Genomic DNA, 24,801 nt, shown 5'->3' with positions numbered 1-24,801 from the left:
ACTTACAGGTTGCTGACTGACCTCTCATTTTATGTATTACTCATTGACTCAGCTGGAAAGGAAAATAGAACAGTGTGTGTACCAGGCTATTGGTTCACTATCACCAGATCTCCACCGCCATCACAAGAGAAAACTGCCCCTATATATCCTTTTCCTCAAAATAGGTCATTTCTGAATTGTGTTATGACCAGGTGAGGAGGTGTGATCAGCTCCCTTTCCAAACTTCATCTCTGTCAATTACAACAGTTTTTTAAAAAGCTTTTTTATCACTTAATTTCTGTTAAGGTAAACTTGCAGATTGAGTCAGTAGCTAGGAAAGCAAGTACAATGTTGTCATTCATCTCGAGAGGACTAGAACTTAAAAGCAGGGATGTACCTCTGAGGCTTTATGAGGCTCTGGTCAGACCACATTTAGAGTATTGTGAGTAATTTTAGGTCCCATACCTCAGGAAAGATGTATTGGCCCTGGAGAGGGTCCAGAGGAGGTTCATGGGAATGGTACAGTGGCTCAGCGGTTAGCACTGCTGCCTCACAGTGTGAGGGACCTGGGTTCAATTCTAGCCTTGGGCGACTGTCTGTGTGGAGTTTGCACAGTCTCCCTGTGTCTGTGGGGGTTTCCTCTGGGTGCTCTGGTCTCCTCCCACAATCCAAAGATGTCAGCTTAGGTGAATTGGCCATGCTAAATTACCCATAGTATTCAGGGATGTGTAGGTTATTTGCATTAATCAGGGGTAAATGTCGAGTAATAGGGTAGGGGAATGATTCTGCATGGGACGTTGTTCAGAGGGTCGGTATGGACTTGTTGGGCCAAATGGCCTATTTCCACACTGGAATTCTATCCCAGGAATGAAAGGCTTAACATATGAGGAATGTTTGAGAACTGTGGGACGATACTTGATGGAGTTCAGAAGGATGAGGGTGTCTTCTGATTGAACTTTTCAGAATACTCAATGGCCTGGAAGAGTGGACATTGGGAAGATGTTTCCGTTGGCAGGAGAGACGAGGATCCAAGGGCCCAGCCTTAGAGTAAAGGGAAGACTCTTTAGAATGGAGATAAGGAGAAACTTCCTTAGCCAGAGAGTGGGGAATCTACGGAATTCATTGCCACAGAATGCTGTGGAGGCCAGGTCATTAAGTGTATTTAAAACAGAGATAGTTAAGTTTTTCATTGCCAAGGAGATCAAAGGTTACGGGGTGAAAGCCAAAAAAATGTTGTCGAGAAACCGATCAGCCATAATTGAATGAAGGAGTAGACTCGATGGGCCAATTGGCCTGATTTCTGCTCCTATGTCTTATGGTATATATATCAATTAAACTTAGATAACCAGATCAAAAATGAAGAGCCAACTCCGAGGCATTCTTGAATGTGAGAGTGTTTTGTTACCTTTTAAACCTGAGAAAAATAAAATTAACCTGGCATTGAGCATGCATACACAAACCTGGGTAATAAACTTTTGTGCTGAAAATGTGTTGCTGGAAAAGCGCAGCAGGTCAGGCAGCATCCAAGGAACAGGAAATTTGACGTTTCGGGCATAAGCCCTTCATCATGATCTCCAGCATCTGCAGACCTCACTTTCTCCTCCTAATAAACTTTTGTGCAAAGGGAAGAGAGCTGTCTGGTACAGGCAGGAAGGTAGAGCCATATTTAGGCCAAAGCTTTCAGAGTCCTTGAGTTAAAATGTGTAACCTTAGTCCCAGCTATGCTGCTGCTGAGCTGTTTCTTCAGGAGTGACAAAGCTATCAGCGCTTGGGTGGCACAGTGGCTCAGTGGTTAGCACTGCTGCCTCACAGTGCCAGGAAACCAGGTTTGATTCCAGCCTTGGATGACTGTCTGTGTGGAGTTTGCACAATCTCCCTGTGTCTGCGTGGGTTTCCTCCCACAGTCCAAAGATGTGCAGGTTAGGTGAATTGGCTATGCTAACTTGTCCATAGTGTTAGGTACATTAATCAGAGGGAAATGGGTCTAAGTGGATTATTCTTCAAAGGGTTGGTGTGGACTTGTTGGGCCGACCGGGTTTGTTTCTACACTGTAGGGAATCTAATCGAATAGATAACTTTGAGTTCTTGGTGAACAGTGGTTTTCGAAGTTGCTTTCTTATTGGCTAGCTTTTGAGCTTGAGAGAGATTGAGAAAGGGAGGGTGTGAAAATTTTTCAGTGGCCTTTCACTTCCTTGTCTGTGTTGTTTCCTCTCTCCTTTGTTGCTCAAAGGCTGCTTTTGATTGTCAGTTTCTTTCCGGATTCTGGTGTCTTCCTTCCAGATTATGGGAAGGATGTGGAGGCACTGGAACGGGTGCAGAGGAGGTTTACCAGGATGTTGCCTGGTATGGTAGGAAGATCGTAAGAGGAAAGGCTGAGGCACTTGGGGCTGTTTTCATTGGAGAAAAGAAGGTTTAGGGGTGACTTGATAGAGGTGTACAAGATGATTAGGGGTTTAGATAGGGTTGACCATGAGAACCTTTTTCCACGTATGGAGTCAGCTACTACGAGGGGGCATAGCTTTAAATTAAGGGGTGGTAGGTATAGGACAGATGTTAGGGGTAGATTCTTTACTCAGCGAGTCGTGAATTCATGAAATGCCCTGCCAGTAGCAGTGGTGGACTCTCCCTCTTTATGGGCATTTAAACGGGCATCGGATAGGCATATGGAGGATAGTGGGTTAGTGTAGGTTAGGTGGGCTTGGATCAGCGCAACATTGAGGGCCAAAGGGCCTGTACTGCGCTGTAGTTTTCTATATTCTGTGTTCTATGTCTGTGTCATTGTTTCATTCCCAGCTGGATAGGTGTACGCAACCTTTAATCTCTAATATGTGAATGTATCTTGCAAGTGTGAGTAAAATAATAGACATGAATTTCTTGACACCTCACTGAGAATCAGTAACTCTTAATGAAAATAGTAATTCTGATGCAGCCAGTTTTGTATATTCCTCACTAGTTAATGGACTTGTCAGGTGATCACAGCAGCCAGTAGTTATTGTTTTTTAATCCATTTTTAGCCCATAAAACTCCCCAGTACTAAAATCACTTGATGAAATTGATAACAGATTATCCATTGTAACAACAGCAACAGGAATTTGTCTCCAGAAATCAAAAAGTTAAGAACACATAAAGCTGTCAGATCCATATTCAGAGGTATTCTTGACACAAAGAAATTTCACACATACGTCACTTTAGGAGATAAAAGAATCTTTTCCAAATGTCAGAAATGTGCGGTTCATTCTTGCAATTTCCTGAGAAAGTAAAATTGATATCATGCATAGTCACATGTTTCATCAGTATGACCATCTTTAATTTCGACTGTTGAATTCCTGTATAGAGATGTGTTATTGTAGTGGGCTTTCTGAGATCGATAGTTCTGAATTTTGATGTGGCAGGTATTTGCCATATTGCAGCAGTGAGATGGCATTGTGGGGTGAAGAGGCACTGACATTAGGTTTTTGAAGAAAGTTTGAACAATTTATATATTAGTCAGTATGTTGTTTTTATTATAGTCATAAACTTTGTAAATGCATTTGTAACAATATCTATCGGAAGGATATTATTAAATTGGAGAGCATTCAGAAAATACTTATCAGGATGTTGCTGGAAACAGAGGGTTTGAGTTCCAAAACTGGGCTGGATAGGCTGGAACTTGTTCACTGGAGCATAGGAGGTTGAGGGGTGACCTTACACACGTTTATAAAATCATGAGGGATATAGATAAGTGAATAGTAAGGGTCTTTTCCCTGGGGTAGAGGAGTTCAAAACTTGGGGAATGTTTTTAATTTGAGAGGAGCAAGTTTTAAAAAGGACATGAGAGGCAACGTTTTTACACAGCGGCTCATGAGTGGAATGAAGTGCCAGAGGAAGTAGTGGATGCAAGTGTCGGTTACAACATTTAAAAGACATTTGAATAAATACATTAATAGGAAAGATTTCGAGGGAAATGGGCCAAACGCCGGCAAGTGAAACTAGTTTAGTTTGAGAACATGGTCGATGTGGACTAATTGGACAGAAGGGTCTGTTAATGAAATGTGTGACTCAATGACTCTATATGACCCTTTTACACATTCGTAATTCTCATTTTGGTCATCTTTAGCCAAGATATCACAGAAGTTGCTGCCTCTTCAAGAATATCTAAAGTGAAACAGGTTGGAATTTGACTCTGTCTTGATGGATTCATCCCTATACTTTAAACATAATTACCCTTCATGTTAGAAAACCAAAAGATGGCATTTTTCCAGTACCATGGATGTGAGTTGGGATGGAGGTGATATTAAATTTGGAATGTGGTGCACAGGGTCAGCTTCCTGACTGACTGCTGTCTCTAGCAGAAGGCACACATGATCTGCACTGTGTCAGGAGTACAGTAAGGAATAAGAAGTGGCCAGATTGTGAGTGGACAGAGAAACCTCAGAAGTTGCTGTCCATGCAGCAATCATGGAGCAACAAAGCTGAAATGAGCATAGCCGCAACCAAAAGCATTCTCTGATTGAGGCAGACCATCCACAGTGGTGACTATGACAGCTTTGGAGCCTCATTTTTAATCAAACCATAGAAACCTTTGAGCAGTGCCTGCATTTTTCCTCTGCATCTGCTACTGCTGGTGATGCTGCAAGCTGTCCAGACCTGTGGACTCACCCATCCATCCTCCTGTATCTGTGTCTTTATATGAGGTGGGAACAATTCAGTTATGGGACAAGGGAAGAGGATAGGATGTCGGGGGAATGTGGTGTACTGCTAATGACCTTCAGTTAAGAAGGGGGGGAGGGAAGGGTGATGGCACCCATAATAGATGCCAATCACCCAGTAGACATGCTTGCAGACAAAACTGGAGAGAGATAGTGGACACACAGGAGCTCATCTGCACAGGCTATCTCGAAACAAGGAAAAAAGAAGTCCCTTAAGCAATCAAAATAAAGACAATTTGTTAAAATATGGAACTGTTGGTCACATTGGTGTCCCACCTAACATCCTTAATTGTGAACATGGAGGCAGCCTCTTGAAAGATGTCAACACAGGGTGCATCTTTGGCATATGCAAAGATTTGGGACATGCAAATTGTCCCAATGCTTGATATTTTCAGATCTAATAAGATTCTTCCAGAAATTAATTTCCAATATTAGAGTATGGCATTTACTTTGCCTTGCCATTGACTATTTTAAGTTAATGGCTTAATGCTTTAACTGGCTGACAGAAGATTGTCATATAAATACTGTATACGAGACAAATATAATCCATTCCATTTTGCAGACCCCAAATTGATGCCAAAGCTTTGTAGGCGTGATTGTTTCAGGGATTCAAGATTTGAGTATTTGAAGCAGTACTTGCAAAGTTGTACTGCTGATGTGGCACCATGTGTACTTGGTACTTGGTGCAAGCAGAATACATTAATTTGAGTTGGCACATTTTAGCTTGGCACTCTTCCTGATGCTATAGAGCTTCCTCATCAACTCTGCCATGACCAATAGACATGAATGACTAAGTACTTTATGGAATACCTCCTTCATTGCATAAATAGAAGATTCCTTCTAATTCCACAAATGGAGACCTTCCTTCACTATATCTATAGCAATAGAATGCTCTTCACAGATTTCATTCTTACAGTCAACTCTGGAAGCATGACAATCCACCCTAATATAGTCAGAGGCCAAGGAAAATAACAGCATTTTTTTGAGAGTTGGTGAATTGACTAATCCATATATATACATCCATTCATATAACATGCTCTATGAATGTGGAAATGAGCATATACCCCGACTCAGAATATACTTGCAAGATTTGTTGGTTATGCAATCTGGATGAACAATTTGCTAATTAGAACACAGCGTATACAGGAACCAATAGATTACTTCAGTGGGATTCATAAGACAATCTTTGCAAATGATAAACAAATCTTGCCACAACCTTCTGATTTTACTAACATACTACCTTCTAAGCATCCTGTTTCTCCATTATTCATTAATTTTTGTGAAAACTGTGTTTTAGTAACACTCCCATCATAGGGGTACTTTATTTAGAGCTCAATGTAAGACAAAACCATTCAGCTCATGGAAGCAAATCTGATAACTCCACTATTATGGCATTCAGGAAATATTTTGTGTGAATTTCATAATTTGTTTTTTAAAGTTTTACTTCTTCACCCCGTGTCAAAAATCCACTACATGCCTGCTTTTAACTAGAAAAATAAGGTTCTAAATTGACCTGCTACCAGTGTTCGTCCATGTCACTTGCTGTACTGTAAATGAATATCTTAAAACTATGTTCCAGTATTCTTTTATACCAATTAATATTTTCTATCTTGAAATCACTATTTGAGGATGAGGATCCCAAGTTCCTGTGTTCTGTGTTCATTACTGATTCTTCATTGCTCTGGATTGCTCGATAGCACTTTGCTGTCTACCATAGGAGTTGAATATTTTATTCTGTCTTATTGACTGGAAGTTGAGACAAACTCAAAGACATTTTAACTAGACCACCGAAAAAAAACAACTTAGCATTCGATTAGATTCCCTACAGTGTGAAAACAGGTCCTTCAGCCCAACAAGTCCACACTGATCATCCGAAGACTAATGCATCTAGCACTATGGGCAATTGAGCATGGCCAATTCACCTGAGCTGCACATCTTTGAACTGTGGAAGGAAACCAGAGCACCCGGAGGAAACCCATGTAGACACGGGGTGAATGTGTAAACTCCACACAGACAGTTTTCTGCTCAGAGTTATTTGGCTTGTTAAGTTCCATATCTATTATTAACACCAGCTTTGTTTCATTCTTACCTCCAATAAGTTCTCTACCACCCACAGCGAACTTTTAGAACTAATCTTTCCTTGCAGTATTCCTTACATTATCTGTATTAAATGTCATTTGCCCCTTTGCATACGTTTACATGTTTCTGACTTTGCCTCAGCTTTTTCACCCTTCCCCCAGTTTAACACGATTAGCAATTTTGCTGAACTTCTGAATTCAAGTAACAGACATAGATTAGAAATAGTACAGGCTACAACACTGATCCTTGGGACACTCAACTCTACACCTCCCCCTGAGATTATTCCCCTAACAAACAGTAACTATGTTCTTTGCTTTTGCCAGTTGATCATCACATTCAAGGTTTTGTTTTGAATTCCCACTGCTTTATCTTTTCACATCCATCTTCAGCCACTTGGAAATTTACCAGAGCTTCTTGACTGCATTATATCATATGATGATCATTTTTTTTGATTCAGTCACTAAAGAGCATAGAATAATATTTGTTAGCATCCTGTGGATATGAGAATTTAGCCCTAATGGAGTACTCATGAGAAATTCCCAGCAACTAAGAGTTGGGCAAGTGAAGTAGATGCTAAAGACTAGTGACTGAAATACAATCTTGCAGGCAGATAATGGAATCAGTGAATAACTGATGGGGAATTATGGGCATGAACTGAATCCTGAATGGCAGGGCAGGCTTGAGGGACCAAAAGGCTTAATCCTGCTGCAATTTCACATGGGAGAGAGGAGATGAAAATGATGATCACTCCGGTTATGAATCAAAGAAGAATACAGAGTTTCCATTTATATCTGCAAGACCACAGACTATTTCATACATGATAATATTGATGCAATGTCACCCTTTTGTAGATAGTTTAAAAACTGGCAACCTCTTTGCACATATAAGATCCCACACACATCAATTGAGATAATGATGATTGATTTGATTTTGGTACAGTTGTTGAGCAAGGAATGGTTCCTCATAACTGGCAGATGAACCTCACTTTGACATCTTATTCAAAAGAAAACTCTAAAATTGTTACATGGTATTAGTGCTGTATTAATCTATTTTAATGCTCAGGCATTGTGATTTGAGGCTGGATCATTGTGATTGCAGGGAGAGAATGATAGAAAATCTGCATTAAACAAACACTGGGTAGGAAGTTACAGTGGCTTTGGGACAGAATGTCAGAACAAATGAAATCCCAAACTGCCCTTGCCAGCAGCAGGATCATGACAGCAGTTTTTCCAGTGCTGGCTTCATACGTTGGCAGTCTCCAGGCTCATAATCCAGCTAAGGATGGGAGTGAAGTCACAATGCTGCTGGCCAATCAGTCAGCCATCAACTGTGGAGCCTTGGCAACCGTGCCAGTAGAGATGGGTCCTGCTGATGGACCTTTGAGATCAAGAGCACACAGCGATAAGGAGGCTGCATTGGAGAAGTAACTTAAAAATTAAAAATCTGAGCAATTAACTAGGCAGGCTGTTCTGCTTGGTCCACTAGGGCTGTGGAGAAGAGATCTTGTTAGAACAGACCTGTAACAATCTTACTGCTGATTCATACCTATTTTTCACCATCATTGCCACATAGTCATGCCAAGACCTAGATAAATTAGTGGTATATTGCCATGTACATGGGTAAATTCGCCGAGCTGGGAAGTTGATTTGCTTGTTTTTGTCCCTGTTTAGGTGACATTGTCAATGCTTTGGAGCCTCCTGTGAAGCACTGCTGTACTGTGTTTTCTGGAATTTATTTGGTTCCATTCCTGCTGCTTGTGGTTACAGATTCTAGTTGTATATTGTAATGGTCAGTATATTGGGTCAAGGTCGGTGTGTTTGTTGATGGAGTCCATGGATGAGTGCCACTTCTAGAAATTCTCTGGTTGTCCTTGGTTTCGCTTGTCCTATGGTCATTGGGGGCGTTGGCCCAGTCAAATTTGTGGTCTTTGTCATCTGTGCATTTGGAAACTAAGGATAGCTGGTCATGGAGTTTAGAGGCTAGTTGGTGCTGGTGGATACGGATTGCTAGTTGTCTACCTGTTTGTCCTGTAAAGTGTTTTGTGCACTCTTTGCATGGAATCATGAAAATTATGTTAGTCTTGCACATGATGGGTATAGGATACTTTGTTCTGGTGAATTGTTGTCTGAGCATGGCTTTGGTTTATGGGCTGTCATAAAGCCGAGTGGTCGGAGAAATCTGGCTGTTAGTTCCAAGATGTTTTTATAAAAGAGCGCATGGCTAGTTTGGTATATTAGTAGGAATGATAATCCAACTATGCTTCCTGCTAATTTCACTAGCCTTCTTTCATCTTGTGTCAAATCAACCACAAAATACTGTACCTGAAATGGACTAAGGGAAAGATTAGACTAGTCATGTGACTGTGGGCAGTAGACAGCTTTCCTTAGAATAGTACCTACTAGGAAAGAGATAAAGATGTGTTTCTTTAATTAATATTTTTGCCGTTCATCAAATGTGCTCGTGTTGTTCTAAAACAGTATATTCTTTGCCATGAAGAAGGGTTTGGGGACTCCCCACTATGGTGAGTTTTTAGAAGATTTGTAGCTCAGGTTGAGATTCTGGATGTAGGTTTACTAGCTGAGCTGGAAGGTTCAGACGTTTTATCACCATACTAGGTAACATCATCAGTGAGCCTCCGGATGAGGCACTGGTGGTATGGCCTGCTTTCTGTTTATGTGTTTAGGTTTTCTTGGGTTGGTGATGCCATTTCCTGTGGTGATGTCATTTCCTATGGTGATGTCAATTCCTTTTGTTTTCTTATGAGGTGGTAAGTGGGATCCAAGTCAATATTTTTGTTGATAGAGCTCCGGTTGGAATGCAATGCTTGTGTCTCACTAACTTGATTGAGTTTTTTGAAGAATTAACAATGAGGATTGAGGAAGGCAGAGCGGTGTATGTGACCTACATGGACTTCAGTAAGATGTTTGACAAGATTCCTCATGGTAAACTGGTTAGCAAGGTTAGATTACATGGAATACAGGGAGAACTAGCCATTTGGACACAGAACTGGCTTGAAAGTAGAAGACAGAGGGTGGTGGTAGTGGGTTGCTTTTCAAATGGAAGGCCTGTGATCAGCAGAGTGCCACAAGAATCAGTGCTAGGTCCACTGTTTTGCATCATTTGTATAAATGAATTGGATGTGAACACAGGAGGTGTAATTAGTAAGTTTGCAGATGACAGCGAATAAGGTTATCTCAGGTACAACGGGACTTTGGGCCAATGGGCCAGGGAGTGGCAGATGGACTTTAATTTAGATAAATGTGAGGTGCTGGGGAGTGTTGCTGAACAAAGTAACCTTAGAACACAAGTTCATAGTTCCTTGAAAGTGGATTCACAGGTAGATAGGACAATGAAGGCGGCGTTTGGTCAGAACATTGAGTATAGGAGTTGGGAGGTCATGTTGTGGCTGTACAGGACATTGGTAAGGCTGCTTTTGGAATACTGCATTCAATTCTGGTCTCCCTGCTGCAGGAAGGGTGTTGTGAAACTTGAAAAGGTTCATAAAAGATTTACAAGGATGTTGAACTATAGGGAGATGTTGAATAGGCTGGGGCTATTTTTCCAGCAGTATTGGAGGCTTCGAGGTGACCTTGTGCAGATTTATAAAATCAGGAGGGGTATGGATAGAGTGAATAGCCAAGGTCTTTTCCCTAGGCTATAGAAATCCAAAGCTAGAGGGCACAGGTTTAAAGTGAGAGGGGAAAGATTTAAAAGGGACCTAAGGGGCAACTTTTTCATGCAGAAGATATTGCGTGAATGGAATGAGCTGCCTGAGGAAGCTGTTGAGTCTGGTATCTGCATGGGTATATGAAAAGGAAGTGTTTAGAGGGATATTGTCCAAATTCTGGCAAAGAGGACTAGCTTAAATTAGGATATCTGGTCAGCATGGACGAGTTGGACTGAAGGGTCTGTTTCCATGCTGTACAGCTCTATGATTCTATGACTTTATAAAGGGTGAGCTAAATGGATTCCCTCATCTGCATTAATCTCTGTGACCTTTGTGGGATTTTCATCATTGACAACATCATTTTTTCACTTTGTCTGTCATTATGAATGGTATTCTGAAGAAGCTCTTGGCTTTGAAACCTTGAACCAAATATCATTGTACGTCATGATTGATGAAAAGGTGGTTCATAGGAGGTCTCTACTATGTGCTGTTACAAATCTGCCTAAAAATAGGCAGAAAATGCCATTGTATTATATGATAAAAGTAACTTTGGGTGCAATCAATGGACGTTCGATTCAATATAAATCCAATACTAGTTCACACATAAGCTGAAAACCTTTCCTATTTTAATCTTGCAGCAAACCAAGTCAATTGTGCAATAAGTTATATTATCTCTGAATTCTGATATTAGATAGTATTTTCCAATGTCCAGCAGATGTTATGAATAGTGTTTCAAAATAATACATCCTATTCAAATACAAAATGTTAATTTTTAATAAGTCTTATATATATTTCAAATCTGGTTCCATATTTGGGCGGCACGGTGGCACAGTGGTTAGCACTGCTGCCTCACAGCGCCAGGGACCTGGGTTCGATTCCCGCCTCAGGCGACTGACTGTGTGGAGTTTGCACGTTCTCCCCGTGTCTGCGTGGGTTTCCTCCGGGTGCTCCGGTTTCCTCCCACAGTCCAAAGATGTGCGGGTCAGGTGAATTGGCCATGCTAAATTGCCCGTAGTGTTAGGTAAGGGGTATATGTAGGGGTATGGGTGGGTTGCGCTTCGGCGGGTCGGTGTGGACTTGTTGGGCCGAAGGGCCTGTTTCCACACTGTAAGTAATCTAAACCTGTTTATGGACGCTATACATAAAATCGAAGCATTGATTTAAACAAGCTACTTTAACAAAGAAAGCCATCTATGAATTAGATTGTGATGAGCTGTTTCCTCTTCATCTGGGCCTGGAGCAAACTGTTAAAATCAAAAATTAGAAAAAAAAACCAAGATTATATAATACCAAAAGTATTTGTGAGAAGTGTTGAGAGACCATGGTTCCAATACATTTATTTGAAGCTATGAGTTTATTCAGTCTGGCCCCAATGAAGTTTAGAAAAGTTAATTGCAGCAGATCTTTGAAAGTAAATGTTTGTTATATTTTGAAGGAAAAACAGAATGCTTGAAAAGCTCAGCAGGTCTGGCAGCATCTATGGAGAGAGAAAAACAGTAAAAATATTTCGAGTCTAAAATGAGTTTTCTGAAGAGGAAAAGTCATATCAGACATGAAATTTTAACTGTGTTTCTCTATCCATTGATGCTGCCATACCTGCTGAATTTCTCCAGCACTTTCTGTTTTCATTTCAGACACCTAGTATTCACAGAGATTTGTTTTGTTTGAGTGATGGTATGTTTACATGATTTTGAGCCATATGCAGCATACATTCAAAACAGTAAGTTATTTGAATCAGCATGCTCCTGCTTGGGTCAATTCGTTTTGTACATGTTAACCTTCAGCTCCAAGTAGGTGCCATTGTCTGTCTTGCCTGGCAATGGGTCTCACTTGAGTCACTGATTGTGGAGAGAAATGGGCTTTGGATAAGTTCATGTGACTCCAATTAGCTGACATGTTCAAGACATCTGTTGGAGTGGAAAATCAGGATTAAAAGGAGCTCAATAGTTGTGAGATTGCAAACTTAGCTAAAACGTTTTGTTATTGAAACCAGTAAAGTGAAATGGCAAAATTTAGTTTCTCTCTGTGTTTGTAAGTTGCTTAACTCAGTGCAGGATAGATGAACCAAAATCTTGCCATCAAACCTGATTTTCACTTTTTCAACTTTTACCTGATCAGAATACTGCACACACTTTAAGTAAGCAGAGCATATACTTTATATTGTCATCAAATTGGCAGCAGAGAAAAACCAGGCACCGCTATGCTCCCACCAACTCTTCCATACCAAACCCTTTCACTGAGAGTACTCTGTGGTCATTTGAGCAACTTATGCACAATAAGCAGAAATTGATATTTGTCCAGTCAGACTTTCTCACATTATTTCACTCCTTGATCAGCGACAGTTGGAATCTGTGTAAACATTTCATTCTGCTTGCAAGTAAATGTAAAACATTTTTATAAAAAATTGTTTATCCTTCACAGATCTATAGGAGATGTGTGTTTCATTGTATTCCTGTGGTTTTCAGGGTGAAAGCTGCCTTTTCACACTTGGCTGAAGTTAAACTGATGAGACAGTCCATATCATGCACTTCACACAGCCTGTCTTCATTGACCCTGAACTTGATGACCTTTAAATTAGAGATTAATACCTGAAAAATGACTAAGCACTAGAAATATTTATTTCAGAAATACATGTTAGAGTGAATTATGAGGAATTATAATCCATGGCTTTACACTGCACCGGACAGGTAGAATGGTGCTGCCCATGGGGTGGCAGGGTGGCTTAGTGGTTAGCACTACTCCCATAAGCGGTAGGAACCAGAGTTCAATTCCAGTTTTGGGAAACTGGCTGTGTGGAGTTTGTATGTTCTCCCTGAGTCTGTGTGGGTTTCTACTGGGTGTTCTGATTTCCTCCCACAGTCCAAAGATATGCAGGCTAGGTGGATTAGCCATGGGAAATGTGAGGTTACGGGGAAGGATCGAGGGCTAGGTGTGGGTAAGGTCATCCTTGGAAGGTCAGTGCAGATTCAATGGGACAAATGGCCTCTTTCCACACTGTAGGGATTCCATAATTGATTTTATGAGCACAATTCCATATTTTCTATTCATCAGCTGGTCTCCTTTTATACTATTATAGTTTTACTTTATTCTTCTATTCTTTGATCAGATCCACTTTTGTCAAAGAAATATAGAAATTGTAAATTCTAGTTTTGGTCCATTTAGTGATCAGTATCCATATATGTATTCTGAAGGGTCACTGGACTTGAACCTCTGCCTCTCTGTCACATGCTGCTAGACCTGTAGACTTTCTCTAGCAATTTTTGGTTTTGTTTTATATATAAGGCTTTAGGTTAACTGTTCAGACCAGGTTATGTTTGTAGGTGAGGGCAGCTTTATTCCCATTTTGTAATTTAGTGGGTGGCACGGCAGATCAGTGGTTAGCACTGCTGCCTCATAGCACCAGGGAGCTGGGTTCAATTCCAGCCTCAGGTGACTGTGTGGAGTTTGCATATTCTCCCCGTATCTGCGTGGGTTTCCTCTAGGTGCTGTGGTTTCCTCCCACAATTGAAAGATCTGGAGGTCAGGTGAAGTGACCATGCTAAATTGCCCAGAGTGTCAGGGGTGAATATAGGGGAGGGGAATGACTCTGGATGGGTTACTCTTCGAAGTTTTGGTGTGGACTTGTTGGGCTGAAAGGCCTGTTTCCATACTGTAGGGAATCTAATCTAATCTATTATTTGGGTCGGCACGGTGGCTCAGTGGTTAGCACTGCCGCCTCACAGCGCCAGGGACCCGTGTTCAATTCCCGCCTCAGGCAACTGTCTGTGTGGAGTTTGCACATTCTCCCCGTGTCTGCATGGGTTTCGTCTGGATGCTCTGGTTTCCTCCCACAGTCCAAAGATGTGCAGATTAGGTGAACTGGCCATGCTAAATTGCCCATAGTGTTCGGTGCATAAGTCAGGGGGTAAATGTAGGAGAATGGGTCTGGGTGGGTTGCTCTTTGGAGGGTCGATGTGGACCTGTTGGGTCGAAGGGCTTATTTTCACACTGTAGGGAATCTAATATAATCGAATGAATTTGGGATCCATGCAGAAGAGCCTACATATTGTACTTCAACTTTCTTAATAATGTGCATTTTATTAGGATCCACCAAATTTTTTTTAAAAATTGCACTACAAATTCTCCAAGTATTTAGCAGGCGAAAGGTTTCATTTCTTATTTTGCTCAGTAACGTAATTGTTCATGGAAGTGGCTATATGACCTGGAGCTGGTTTTAGTTTATGAAATAGAACTTTGTTATAAGAACACATTGGAAATGCATCTTCTGTTATGGTCATTATCTGAAACAAATTCATTGACAATTAGTTCTTTGCTTCTTGGCCTTTATGAAACCACCAACTCGTTATTGATCAGTGTGTAATGATCAGTGCAGATTAACATGAAATAGTTGAATTTTCATCTTTGAAGTACAAAAGGAAGCATGGAAATAAATTTCATTGACTGTGTATACTCGAGTCAAGGTCGATCTCATGTAAAAGTCAACCCGCTACTTTTGGCAAAAAATCTGGAATTTTCCATGTATCTTGTGTAAAACTCAACCCTAGTTCTTCACAGATAACAGATCAGCATTTGTGAGTCAAGTTATTGTCCTCTACATAAATGTTATGATGAGGAAATGAATTTTTTTGTGCTATTATGTGGTTTAATGTACAATTCACACCAATTTGGCGCAAAGCCTTAAGGTGCATCAGGTCAGAGTCAGGTGACAACCTCCCTTTATGTGCAGCTCAGCTTACAGTAATTCATTGTTTTTTTTTCATTTCTTTAGAGACAAATTGGGCTTCTGCCAATGATACGATATTTTGGATTGTAGTATGAATTTCAGCCCCTCAAAAGTAGCGTCCATATAATAATTGCCCTCATAGACTTAACCTTGAAAAAAGTCTTAAAAAGTTCGATATTTACAATGGTATATGCAGTAATTCTATTAGAGGAGCATTATTCTATTGATGCAACCCTGTCAGTAGTGATATAGTAAAGGCATTTCCAACTGCAAATAAAGTGAAAGTCTGCATCATAGTCTGAAAGATGCCATTTGATAGCCAGCTTCAGAGAATGTTTAGGAGTTATTATACATTAGGTTTTAAGTATCCAGTGCAAACAGAAAAGAATGCTGTTTAAATGAAAGTGTTTTGTTTTTGAAATTAATGTTGAGTCTGTAGAACTGCACTAACTCATTGTGCTTTCTTTAATGTAGTGTGCTTGCTATCTTAATAGTGTTGATGCTGTAGAATGAAGGCAGGACTCTTCCTTCCAGAAACACTTCCTCTGACATTTCCTGTAGATCAGACAGAGACTAGCCAGACATGAAGTAAAGTGTTAACCTTTTAAGGCTAGTACAGTAACGCTTTATCCAGCTGATATAAGTAAGTCAGCATGTGTCTCTGTTCCTTTAGCAGATACTAACAGACAATCATATTCATATTTTACATGCAATACAATCTTTTAATGTTGGGTTTATTTTTAATATAGGCCTCTATTTCAGTGCAAAAGATTTTGTACTGGTAGAATTTTGATTATAAATGCAACAATTCTGAAACATTGATATCAACATGTTGCTGGTGCCCAGCAGTTAGTAATTAAAGAATTTGACTACAATTTTTTGTTGTAGGATGAAAGTTGAAGGGACTAAATTATAGCATTGTATGAAACTGGGGCTTCCCAACAAATATGCAAAATGACTTCAAGAGCATGAAAACACATAAAAAAGTCAACTACCAGAAAAGGCCATTCGAAGTTGCATATTTCACTCAGTCAGCCCTCACACTTTTAAACTACATTTTAAATCCCTGTACTATCCTTTGATTATGTTACTTCATCTGTCTAATTCTGAATGTTTATCAGCCTGTTATTGGATTTTACCATACATTTATTTTAAATTTACTTTTCACACATTTAAATTTGTAGCTTCTTTTTATATATTTGGTCAAATTCTGGATTCATGTTATTAAGCCTAATTAAAGCTTTATTTACTTCACTAAAGTGCTGTGTTAATTTTTCCTTATAGGCCTCACAATATATGACTACCTACCTTATGCTTTTTTACACTGAATAGCACTCCCTTTGCTCCTCTAAACAACAAAAAACTTGCAAGACAGGTGAGCTATGAAAGCAGTGTGATACCCAGCTATATCAGGTATTAATTTAGAATGGCATCAGGGTCGGCACAGATATGGTAGGCTGAAGGGCCTAATCTTGTGCTGTTCTATTTTCTTTGTAAGAAAGTATGATTTAAAGAGCATCTTAAAGGAGGAGAGAGAAAGCTAGGGAAGTGGAGGGGTTACAGAGGGAGTTCCAGACCTTTAGATGCAGTTAGCTCAAGACACAGTTACCGGTGGCAAAGTGGTTAGACTAAGGGATCTGCAAGAGGCCAGAATTAGAAGAGTCCTGATATCTCAGAGCGTTGTGGGACTGAAGGAGTTTACCAAAATAAGGAAGGGTGAAGCCAAGAAAGAATTTGAACACAATGATGAGAATTTTAAAATCAAGGCTTTGCAGCGATCTGGAGCCAATGTAGTTCATTGAACACAGGTGATGGCTATGCTGGATTTGATATAAATATGAAAGATCTGAAAAAGCTCAAGTTCATTGAAGGTAGAAGATGGGAAGCCAAATGGGACAACTTGGACTAGTCAAGGTGCAAGGCTGAAGATTGCAGTGAGGAACATCTCCGGGACACCGAACCAATCAACTCCACCACCCCATGGCCGAACATTTCAACTCCCTTTCCCTCTCCGCCGAGGACACGCAGATCCTGGGCTCTCGTCCATTGCCACTCCCTCACCACCCGACACCTGGAGGAAGAACGCCTCATCTTCTGCCTCAGAATCCTTCAACCCAATGGCATCAATGTGGACTTCACCAGTTTCCTCATTTCCCCTCCCCCCACCTTACCCCAGTTCCAACTTTCCAGCTCAGTACTGTCCTCATGACCTGCCCCACCTGTCAATCTTCCTTCCCACCTATCTGCTTCACCCTCCTCTCTGACCTATCACCTTTGCTCTCACCTCCATCCACCTATTGCACACTCAGCTACTTTCACTCTAGCCCCATCTCCTCCTATTTATCTCTCCACCCCCGAGGCTCCCACCTCCTACCTGATGAAGGGCTTTTGCCTGAAACGTCGATTTTCCTGCTCCTCAGAAGCTGCCTGACCTGCTGTGCTTTTCCAGCACTACACTAATCTCCAGCGTCTGCAGTACCCACTTTCACCTTGAAGATTGCAGCAGCAGATGAGAAGAGGTAGAGGTGAACCTGGGGAAATATAGCTATGCTAGAAGTGAATGGTCTAAGTCATGGAGTGGACATGTAGTCAGAAGCTCACCTCCAGGTCAAATTTGATAACAGTATTACAAATAATTGCTTTCAGCTTCAAAGTGATGAGGGAGAAGGATGTAGTCAGTGGCTTTTCTGTTTTTATGAATAGCTCATGGTTATGATTGTGTTCTGACCAAGTCTTTTATCGACCTCCATACTAGATCTATGCATTTAATCATTCTTGCTTTGTATTAGAACACCTTGTTTGTTTGTTAATTGCTTCCCCACTCATTGATATTGACATTAACAGGTCTATGATTTATCTCTGTTCCTCCTCTAAGTCATCCTGTGTTAATTTCCTTTCCTTGTTTTTAATGTCTTTGCTTATTGTATAATACCTAACAGTTGTTATTACTAAATTCTGTTTACAATTAGACAATACATTTTATATAGCGCATCAGCCTAAGCTCAGTGGTTGTGCATACACCTCCAAATCAGAAGGTTGAGATGTCAAACTGCACCCCTTGATGTAATAATCCCGGATAATTTGCTATGATAATACAGTTCTGATGGCCCATTGCAGTGTTGGTTTACAAGAAAATCATTTAATGTCTGGATTTCTTTGTAAATCATAGCACTGTTTGAGTAAGAGCAATGATATTCTCATGGCATCCTGCCCAACTCTTATCCCTCACCAATATTATCAGAAGCAAACGAACACCATTCATCTCATTGCTGATCATGAGATCTTCTGTTCTCATTAATTGCTGCATTTGCCTACCAAACAACAGTGACTACATTTCAGAATTAATTTATTGGCTGCAAAGCACATTGGGATGTTTGAGGGTATGATAAGGACTCTGCAAATACATATTCATCATTACTGATTACTGAATTCAGATCGGTTAAAACAAAAATAAACTAGATCATAGGAGTTCTAATAGCAATTCTATTTGTATAGTACACAAAGATGTTATTAAGCAAGTTTGTTGTATTCTAACCATTGATTATTCCTGCATTTTTACAGTTGCATGGATTGAAAATCACAACAGATTAATTCAGTGCATGCAAATTGATGTCCAAGTTGTATGTTATAGGATTTGGAATATTGTGTGTAAAATTCATCATATAGCAATTACAATTTGGTGAAACAGTAAGGGTTTGGTGTTCTGGAAGTATAATTTTATTTGATTCATTAAAGGAACCTATTCAAAGTGGGGAGGGGGAACTGAAAACGGAAATCTGATTTATACAACAGATGAAGCTAGTCCTTAGTCATGGAAACCTTAGCACACATTCTGATGTTGTTACTGTGAATGAAAGTAAAATCTTTATGGATTTAAAAATAATGCTTAAGGCAGTGCTCCTAATACATTTCTTACTTCTTTGTTGCATTGCCACCAGAAAATGTACTTTATCCTGCAATGATCTGGACCAAACTGACACACGACTCAACAAATTTGGCAAAGTCTGTCAACAGTACATACTCTTCTGCAATTGCATGGTTTCTGGAAGCAGAGGTCATGAAATGGCATAATGATAAACAATCAATGAGATCAACTGTCAGAGACTCTGCAATCAATCCGACGATAACAATATACATATTGGTAACCATGGGTGTAGATCAATATGGTAAGGTCCCACAAATGTCAATGATATGAATGAGTCTTTGTTTCAACTAAGGGAATGTTGTTGGCCAGATTAGAGAGAAACTCTAATTTTTCTACAATGCTTCTATCCCTAAAATCCATCTGAATCACTAACTGGATGACAGAGCTCCCCAGTTTTTTAACACTGCATTGCTGCTTCCATGCCTTAAGAATTGTCAGCCCAGCAAAAGGTGGATTTAATGGGTGATTGTTTAATTGGGGAACATTGTGTGGCAGAATATGAGGGAACTGAGGTATGGAAGCCAAACTTTCTGCATGCCTTCCAATCCTTTCTGTCAATACACATTTATGTTGGGATGTTCATTTACAAATTCTACAGCATTCAAACCTGATATGAGGTTTCATAGAATCCCTACAGTGTGGAGGTAGGCCATTTGACCCACCAAGCGTAGACCCACACCCTACTCTGTATTTCTCCTGGCTAATTCACCTAGCCTGCATATCCTGGACAGTGTGGGTAATTGAGCATGACCAATCTGCCTAAGCTGCACATCTTTGGATTGTGGAGGAAACCAGGGCACCCAGAGGAAACCCACCCAGACACAGGGAGAAAGTGCAAGCTCCACACAGTCACCCAAGGCTGGAATCAAACCCTGGTCTCTGGCATTGTGGGGCAGCGGTGCTCGCCACTGTGCCACCCCAGCTTGAATTTACAAATGTTGACACTGAGTAGGCGAAGCATGTAACTGAGCTAAATTGACACTGTTTGCTCAGAAAGGCAGCAAAATGACAAGCATGATTAAATTTTTCTAAATATGGTCATCTCCGGTGAATAGTGGTTTAATTTTATCTTTTGGTACATTGGAACTGATTGAAGTGAGCTAGAATACTACATGTTTTGGTTATGGAAACATCATGGCACGGAATCACTGATACAATTAGACCTGATGGTGTGCTACAGCTGACACTCCATGGAGCTCAAATTTGAAGATTTACTCTTGTAAATGACAGAACAATTTTTAAAACAGAAAATATGCATGAATAAAATCCATTAATTCCAGAATATTCAATTTCATAACTTACATTATTGATTGCAGACTATCTGCTGTCTGTACAAACTTATTTGGATCAGTGGAAAGCCCAATATCTCAAAGAATCATGCATCATGCTTTAGAAAGTATTTGACCACTTCCACTGTTACATTCAGTTATTGAACAGGTATTTGTCTAAATGTATTCAAAGGAAGATATCGCAGTAGGCTTTTGCAATCCTTCCTGTGCTTATTAAAAATAAGTGAAGTCCCAAGAAACTCTAATACTGTCAACTTGTTATACCCTTATGAGAATACCATAATGCATTAAATATATGGAGCCTTTCAACAAGGCCCTCAAATGTAATAATTATCTAAAAACATATACACCAAACAAATTAAACCTTATAATTTATTCCAATGACATGCAAAAGAGTGTTCGAGGTTGTAATCTAACTGTAGCTTTAAATGAAGCGCATAGATCTCAATGGCTCCAATCTTGCCATTTATGGCTTAATCTGAGGCCTTCAATTATGTTCCACCTTCCCAGATTACCATTCATCATTGTCATTTAGCAAAATGCAATTTCTGTTAGTTTATTCAGGAGCTACTGGAAATAGACTTTTTTTTCATTTTGCACATTTTTGCTTAATAAGGCCAAATGTTAAGGACAAAACTGTTGCAAGATAGATTTAAATGACAATAAAGCTTTGGGTATTATTGTTTTGAAAAATATACTAATAGTCTATGCAAAGACATGGACTATTTGTAAATTGTTCTTTATATAAAGACTGCTTTGCTTATATTTGTATTCGGTGGCAGCTCTTTGTGACTAGAGTATTTTTGCATGAAAATACGCTTTGGTTGGCTTTAATAAACAGGAGTACAAAGTTTATTTACTTTGTAATATTGATAGGACATGACCGACACTATGCACAGACTGTTAATAATATGGTTCCTTGAAAGTAGAGCTGCAGGTAGTTAGGATAGTGAAGAAGATATTTGGTATGCTTTCCTTTATTGGTCACAGCCTTGAGTATAGGAGTTGGGAGGTCATGTTGCAGCTGCACAGGACATTGGCTAGGCCACTTTTGGAATATTGGATGCAATTCTGGTCTCCCTCCTATCGGAAGGATATTGTGAAACTTGAAAGGCTCCAGAAAAGATTTACAAGGATGTTGCCAGATTTGGAGTACTTGAACTTCAGGGAGAGGCTGAATAGGCTGGGGCTGCTTTCCCTGGAGCATTAGAGGCTGAGGGGTGAGCTTCTCAAGATTTATAAAATCATGCATGGATAGACTAAGTAGAAATGGTCTTTTCCTTGGGGTGGGGGTAGTCCAGAACTGGAGGGCATAGGTTTAGGGTGAGACAGGAAAAAAATTAAAAGGGACCTAAGGGGCAACTTTTTCACACAGAGAGTGGTATGTGTATGGAATGAGCTGCCAGAGGAACTGATGGAGACTGGTACAATTACAACATTTAAAAGGCATCGAGATGGGCATATGAATAGGAAGGGTTTAAAGGGATATGGGCCAGGTGCTGGCAAATGGAACTCGATCAGGTTAGGATAACTGGTTGACATGGACAAGTTGGACCGAACAATATATAAACGTGCTGTACATCTCTATGACTCTAAAGAAACAGAGCTAGGTAGTGAGGGAACAAATTTAAATAACCTGCTTCAAACAGTAATCTGTAGAAAAGAAAAAAAATGTCTGACCAGCTATGGCTGAGGTCATTTGGTGTATATAACTCATATAAATTGTGTATCTTTTACAATGTTGCATTTTAACATTGATACTTAAATTTAATTGTGTTGACAGGATATTATCGATGTCTGGAAAGCAGTAAGGGAAACTATTTTCTGTTATAAAAGCACAATAAGAGGCTTGGAGCTTTCAGGTTTTCAATTCAGAGGCATGCTGCCAGAGCTATGATTTTTTTTGCGCAACTGCTGTCTAAAATGTTCTGACCCACTGCATGTTCAGAGTTTATACACGTGGTAGGAGCAGCTTTCGTCAAGGTCAGCCTGATTTTTCTGGTGCCTGTGCATTTACATCATGATCAGCATCAGTTTGAGACAAGGCTCCAGAAAAATTCGGAATTTGCAAAGTTGGATCCAATAAAAGTAAGGCACTTACTTGACTCTGAGGTTTCTTAACAGCAACGTTTTGAGAAGCTTTTCAAAACAGTGTTTTTTGATAAATGCCCTGTGATCAGCTTACTTCAATTGTTACTAATGCGAAGGATTTTCTAATGCATCTGTTAATTCTACAATCAATATTCATTGCTCTGTGTCTGGTTTAAACTTGTTCATTTTGACAAGTTTTTTTATTTTTAGATCTTTTTTATTCAACCTGTTCAGACATGTTATGACACACCTCTGGAACAGACGGGACTTGAACCAGCCTTCTGGTCCAGAGGTAGGGAGAATACCACTGTGCCATAAGATCCTTATTTTATTTTTAAGCTTGTCCTTTCAGCGAGGAGTTGATATCTGTCCTGTCCTGTCCTTGTTAATTCCCAGCCTGCACACATAACAGCTGCGTGATTTGGATTCCAAGTTTGCAGAACGAGAGCCAAAATAAATTGGAACACACTGTCTCCAGTTTGCAACTAATTTACTGCATCCAAAGTTCTTTGTTGTGTTGAGACATAGGTGGGACGTGGCAGATCCGTCGGGCATTGCGCTTGTCTTTCTCATCGGCTGTGTTAAAGCAGTTTCATTTAGTTTGAAAAAGCAAACTGAGATGTAAAAGAAACATATCTTCTATTGATAAAGACCTCTGGCAAAAGCTGCAAGAAATCCATTTCGGGGATCCTTGGCTTAGTCACTCTTGGCAAACAGAGAGGATAAGGCCCAGGGAGAGTGTTGATGAGATTAATGGTGATGCAATATTTAGTCTGCACACTGACACCTCCAGCAGTGCTGCCAATTTGACTTCCAAGACAATGAAACCCTGGAGATACAGAGGGAGGCTTTTTTGGTTGCCTGGACTCAAAGAAAAATCACACATTCGGGTGGGTTGGGAGCATGTGCTCGTAAAGAATCTTAGCCAGATTTTCTCCATTTAAATTGTCGAAGAAACTGGAGCAGTTTTACTGCAGGCAGGAATTCCAACCTGCCTGGTTTATTTGCTGCACTGACATGATTCGCTTGGCACCAATCTGGGAAAATCTGCCCCACACAGTATATTGTTCAAATTAGTCAGTGGTCAATGCACTATTGGTTTCTTGTATAGTAAGTTACAAAATGTTCCTGACCTCCTTATAACAAAACAAAGGCAGCTCGTGATTTAGTCTGAAATGGTATTTGTTGCTGACTTTGGATTGAAGTGTCTCATGAATTGATTGTTCATTTCAGCGTTTGCACATTTGGGGTATATTATTATAAAAACTGAGAGAATAATTAGGGTGTTCTTGTTTGATGATTAGTTTTCACTTTTAATGAAGCTTTCACATTATTGCATTTCACATTGTCCTCTGAAGCCTTAACCAAAATTGGAAAAATAAATTTCGTAACAATGCTATAGCTATAGCCCAGGGTTTGCATTTCGGATTCTGCAATTGAGCATTTAATCTGAAAAGAGCTAACTTGCTTTTACTTCATGCCTCACAGAAAAGACTACTGTGACATTTAAGAAAGCAAGAGATGATCATTGAACAGGAAGAGGAAGAATGGACAAGCAGACTAGTAGTGAGTTGAAAATGCGTTGCTGGTTAAAGCACAGCAGGTCAGGCAGCATCCAAGGAATAGGAAATTAGGCTGAGTTTTTCTGAGAGTTTTGAAGGTTGTGAGAAAAGTGAAGAGACTTGGCATGTGTTTGTGAATGAGGAGGTAAAGGTACTAGTGAGGAGAGCACTTGGGGATAGAGTTCCATATTAGCTGCCATTGTTACAATGGCCAGTGACTTTTATATTTTTCAATGTACTTGTTTTAACCTTATAGTTCACTAACTTAAATTAATAAATCCCTAAGACCATGCGATAAAGGTGCAGAATTGAGCCATTTAGCCAATTGAGTCTTCTCAAGTACTCATTGAGATCATGGCTGATTTGATAAGCATCAACTTCACTTCCCTGACTTTTCCCGATAACCCTTGATTTTCCCCTACTGATCAAGAATTTGCCTCGTCTCAGCCTTGAATCTCCTTAAAGACCCAGCACTGAAAGAATTCCACAGATTCACTATCCGCTGAGAGATAAACAACCTCTTCATTTGTTATAAATCTGATACCTGTCATTCTGAGACAATGTCCTCTAATATTTTTTGCATCTACCCTATCAAGTCCCCTAAGAAGCTTGTACATTTCAATAAAGCCTCCTCTCATACTTTTGAACTCCAATAAGCACAACCCCAACCTACTCAACCTGTCCTAAGAAAATCTCTCCATGTCTAGAATGAACCTATTGACTTATCTCTGTGGACTGCTTCCAAATGCCAGTATATCCTTTCTTAGATAAGGGGGCTAAAACTGTTTACAGCATTGT

The 24,801-nt window shown here is 40.0% G+C and overlaps 1 protein-coding gene across 4 annotated transcripts in view; it reads left to right on the top strand.

Annotated features, from left to right (window-relative positions):
* Positions 1–24,801, top strand: part of nfic (nuclear factor I/C) — a 475,870-nt gene that overhangs the window by 72,220 nt on the left and 378,849 nt on the right. The gene's annotated exons all lie outside the window — the stretch shown is intronic.

This window comes from Hemiscyllium ocellatum, chromosome 28 (assembly GCF_020745735.1).
Source record: "Hemiscyllium ocellatum isolate sHemOce1 chromosome 28, sHemOce1.pat.X.cur, whole genome shotgun sequence".
Taxonomy (NCBI): Eukaryota; Metazoa; Chordata; class Chondrichthyes; order Orectolobiformes; family Hemiscylliidae; genus Hemiscyllium; species Hemiscyllium ocellatum.
This window is presented reverse-complemented; position numbering and strand designations above follow the sequence as displayed.